This window comes from Garra rufa, chromosome 9, assembly GCF_049309525.1.
Source record: "Garra rufa chromosome 9, GarRuf1.0, whole genome shotgun sequence".
NCBI classification, from domain to species: domain Eukaryota; kingdom Metazoa; phylum Chordata; class Actinopteri; order Cypriniformes; family Cyprinidae; genus Garra; species Garra rufa.
This window is the reverse complement of record NC_133369.1, coordinates 21,367,209-21,372,363: the sequence shown is the minus strand read 5'-3', so window position 1 is coordinate 21,372,363 and position 5,155 is coordinate 21,367,209. Positions and strand designations below refer to the sequence as shown.

Below are 5,155 nucleotides of genomic sequence, written 5' to 3'. Positions count from 1 at the left end.
ATAACTAAGCATATTAATATGAGACTCTTTTGTGCACTTATTGCATAAGACCTAGACAATATAAATGAATGTGCATAAAAATCACTGAGTTCAAAGCTTGTTCAGGGACTTTGTGTCTGCACCTTTACCTCTTCCTCAAGCCATCTAACAAAACCTTGGCGCAAGAACATTTGTTCCTTATTATTTTAAGTCATTTATTGGCCAGCCTGAGGCTACGCCAATGCACGAACAAGCTCTCTAATGGGACCCGACTGTGAAAAAAACAGCGAGACTGAGAAAGAGAGGGCAAGACAGACACAGAGAGAGACCAGAGAGACCAGAGAGCGGAGAGGGGGGTGGACGAATGGGCTATATAAATCTGAGGCCGACTCTAGAACAGAGTTCTACGTTTTTTTATTAACATCGATTGCTCCAGGCTTAGCAAGTTTGTGTTTATGTGCTTCCACATTTACAGCTCTATATAAAGTGTAGATTTCTTTCCAAACAGAGCTGAGACATTCACATTCATACTGTTTGTCATGTGTGTTTTAATGTGGGAAGAGTTATGGCCACTGCAGGCACAGCTTGAGAGGTCCTAAAAATGTTAATTACTGCCTCATCATGTTGTGGGGCAAACAGTGACTCATACTCAAGTTTACATACCTTTTTTTTACTATAAATTTTACATACCCTTTGCATAATCTGAAAGATGTTTAGCATTTTCCAAAAAGAAAAAAACAATAAAAACAATAAAAAAAATATTATGGTGCTGTATAGCATATATTTGCATATATTTTAGGCACATTTTATCTTGATAAAACGATTGCATATCCTTGGTTCGTAACATCTTGTATTGTATGGAAGCAGATTTGTGTAAGTAAAAATGAATGAAATATTTCCAGAAACAAACAAAAATATTTCTTTCAATAACATTTTTGGGTGGCCTTAACTACTACACTCTTAAAAAAAAAAGTGCTTCGCAATTCCATAGAAGAACCTTTTTGTCTAAATGGTTCCATAAAGAACCTTTAACATCTGAAGAACCTTTCTGTTTCACAAAAGGTTCTTTGTGGCAAATAAGTTTCTTCAGATTATAAAAAGGTACGCAAGAAATTGTTCTTTAAAGAACCTTTGACTGAATGGTTCTTTGTGGAACCAAAAATGGTTCTTCTATGGCATCGCTTGAAGAACCTTTTGAAGCACCTTTATTTTTAAGAGTGTATGTACATAAAAAAAAAATGTGTACAATGTAGCAATTGTGTTCGTATTGTATTGACACTTTTGCACCTCTTGAGGTTGGATATGGGTAAGGTATAGGACAGGTTTGTTCATATGGGTAGGTCTGCTAACCATTTCTTCACCACTTTTGCTGTGTGTTTTGGGTCGTTGTCTTACTGAAATGTCCACTGGTGCCCAAGGCCAAGTTTCTCTGCAGACTGCCTGATGTTGTTGTTGAAAATTTTGATGTATTGATCCTTTTTCATGGTGCCGTTTACTGTGATTAGGTTCCCTGGTCCACCGTCTAAAAAAAAAAAAAAAAAAAAAACATTAGGTTACCAACCCCATGTTTGACAGTGGGGAATGTGTTCTTAGGGTTGAAGGCTTCTCCTTTTTTACTTCAAATGAAGGGTACATCATTGTGGCCAAACAATTCAATTTTTTATTTCATCTGACCATAAAACAAAAGACCAAAAGTCTTCTTCTTTGTCCAGATGAATTTTTGCAAAGGCCAAGCGGGCTTTTGTGTGCCTTATCTGGAGAAGTGGTGTCCTCCTTGGTTGATCCTTGGATTTTCTTTTATCTCTTTCACTATCCTCCTGGCCAGCACAGGTGTCACTTTTGGCTCCTGACCACGACCTCTGAGATTTTTCACAGTGTGGAATGTCTTGTATTTTTTTAATAATACTTTGCACTGTAGCCACTGGAACTTCAAAACATTTAGATATGGTCTTATAGCCCTTTCCTGACTTGTGAGCAGCCACAATGCACAGCCGCAGGTCCTCAGTGAGCTCCTTTGTCTTAACCATGACTGTCCACAAACCAACATCAGAGAGCTTCTGTTTTTCACCTGTTGAGTTAATTAAAACAGCTGTTCCCAATGAATCAGGGTAATTAGGATGCTTTAGAACAGCTTGGACTATTTGGAATGGTATAGAACTCTGGATTTTCCCATAGACTGTGACAGTTTGCAAAGGGTATGAATAATTCTGGACATGCCACTTTTTATTTAAATGTAAATAAAAGCTGAGAAATATTTTTTTCCACAATGATGCCTCTTGTACATTGTCATATTATCTTTTGGGAGAAGCCTGTGTCATTTCCGGTCAAAAAAAAAAACTTCAGAATTTGCCAGGGGTATGAATAATTTCGGCCTTGACTGCAACATCCATGAGCCACAGGAAAGAACACAAATTATAATGTTATATATCTTATTAACTTATGCAAGGGGTATGTAAACGTATTAGCAAAATGTATTTTGTAAAACGACTACTTTACAGAACTGCAGAATGTCATGAACACAAAGCTTAAGATGAAAGCCCAATTATCAGCAAGAGTATATGACGAAGGCTGATTTTCACAGTCAAGTATAATTTTGCTCTGAGAATCATTTTAGTCCTGAAATAGGCCTAATCTGCATCCAAGCCACATTCTTAACACAGAGAGAAAGTGTATGCTTTTTTTCAGCCTGTCTAACTCTCAACTGAGCTCCTTAATCTTGGACTCCCTCTTTCCCTCCTCTAGCAAAGTCTTCGTCTGATATCTATAGTGAGTAATGAAGTAATTTGAGGCCTAAAGCACTGCCAACTTCCTTTAATTCAGGCTGTTTCAAGAGACGCAATTTACCACATCTCAGCCGATTGTCCTTAGCGAGGCAGCGAGGGCCTTTTACAGAGCTGCTGCTGAATGTTGCTGTCACTCTGATTTGTGGTTCTGCTTTCCGCTCCGAATTACACTGGTAGAATTAGTGCAGGTTTGGCAGTTCCCCATCTGCAGTGTGACTATAAACAGAAGCTAACAGTGAACAACAAGAGCCTGGCTACAGAATTTTTTTTTTTTTTTGTGCGCATAATGACTATGCAGTCAAGATAGGGGTGCCGCTCTCATAAATACAACTGATTTCTCATGAGCCAGATGGAGTCTGCTATATTCTTATTATTTGTATAGAGTGCTCTCATTAGTATGGAGCTTCAGTGATCTCCAAAACTAAAGTCACAGAACAGGTAGAATTCTAAGAGGTATGTGAGACTGCTTAAAAAAAGAATGAGAAACAAAAGCACAGGTTTCATTAGTAATGCATTAACTAACATTAGCTAACAATAATCAGTACATCTGTATTTAATTAATATTTATTCATCTTAATTAAAATTAGTTAATTATAAATAGTCACTTTATTTAAGATCAAATTCTCACTATTTACTATGAAATTAAGCCTTTAATTTGAGGAAGCCAAGGCCGCTTCCACAATGGTTGATTGACACGGCCGACTTAGATCTGCTCTGAATAAGCTGTAAACTATTCAGACAAGAAAGTCTCCTAAGCGATTGAGGTGTTCTGTTGTTGAATGTAATAATGAACATAGCAGTCGTCATTTACTTCCAAAATCTGAGCCGCTGAAGATGTGGAGGACTACTTTTGTTTTTAAATGGAATGCGCCCAACAATCTACCCAAATGCGTCTATGGGCCTGTCCACACAGAGACGCTTTTCGCAGTATACGTATACATTTTTTATCGTATTGGCGTTTCGTCCACACGGATCCGGCGTTTTAGGAGACTGAAACCGCTGTTTTTTGAAACCGGGTCCCAAAGTGGATGAATCTGAAAACGACACCCTTGTGGTTTCGTGTGTACAGCCAATCTGTATATTTTGTGAAACGATGATGTCATCACATCACGTGTCGGCTGCGTCACACGTAACAGCAACAACAATAATGACGGACTACATGATTGTGTTCGTGTTGCTACTAAGCCTACTAGCTTTATTACAGCAAAATCTATTGCTTCTATGCAACTGTTATGAGCAACAAGCGATTCTTCTTCTTGGTTCGTATACAGCGCGCAAGGTTATGCGCATGCTCAAAGTCTTCTTCTCCAAGTATAGTGTATCTCTATGGCAGAATTACAGCGCCCCATACTGGTCTGGCATATATACTACACCGTTTTCAGTGGTTTCTTGTGTACGAAGATATTTCTTGAGACGACGCCGTGTTTACAGAATTTGTTTTTAGAATGAGGAAAAAAAAATTATCGGATAGGGAACGCACCGGCTTCTGTCTGAATTCGTGCAAATCATTTATGATCCAGCTTCACCTGCAGAAGAAGCGAGTATAAGGTTTTTTTTTAATGAATCTTTGCAAATCAACTTTCCTTATAATGTAAAAAAAAATGGCTCGCTGTGAACAGAGCTGTTTTTGACAAGGTAAAAAGGGTGTTGTTTTACACTACCATTGAGAAATTTTAAAGGGATGGTTCAGAGTAGAATTGATTTCATTGCTATGCACTCCGAAGCCCATCTAAATACCCCATCCAAAGTTTTTTTTACCTTAGTCGAACATTTATGGAGATATTAGAGTTTTTCGAATTGCTTGTTACAGGAGTGAATGGTACATGTGATGTATCTCGTAAATTGCACCACTAAACGTGCAAGTAATCTTACCAAACTTCCCTGGTTTGAAAAAAGCACGTAAAAGTCCTCCTACAAGTTGACATGCACACAGATGTAGTAGGAGGACTTTTACGTGCTTTTTTCAAACCAGGGAAGTGACGTCGACTTGTAGTTTCTGAGACTAGTAGTTCTCGGGTAAAACGTGTTTTTAAAACACTCGTGGTGGACTTACAAATGTTCTGATGCAGCGTTTTGTGAGTACATAACCTATTTACACTACTGTACAAGTTTGGTAAGATTACTTGCACGTTTAGTGGTGCAATTTACGAGATACATTACATGTACCATTCACACCTGTAACAAGCAATTCGAAAAACTCTAATATCTCCATAAATGTTTGACTAAGGTAAAAAAAAACTTTGGATGGGGTATTTACATGGCTTCGGAGTGCATAGCAATGAAGTCAATTCTACTCCGAACCATCCCTTTAAGCAAAGTATGTTATAGATATTTAAGTATGTTATAGACCCCTAAAGAATCATATCAAATTGTGGAAAATGGGCATCCAATGA

General features: G+C 37.9%; 1 long non-coding RNA gene across 1 annotated transcript in view; it reads right to left on the bottom strand.

Moving 5' to 3' along the window:
• Positions 1-393: 393 nt before the first annotated feature.
• The window catches only part of LOC141342186 (uncharacterized), a 52,691-nt gene continuing 47,929 nt past the window's right edge, over positions 394-5,155 (bottom strand). Inside the window, exon 3 of the long non-coding RNA XR_012356670.1 lies at positions 394-1,501. This is a non-coding gene — a long non-coding RNA (uncharacterized lncRNA). The remainder of the gene's footprint in view (positions 1,502-5,155) is intronic.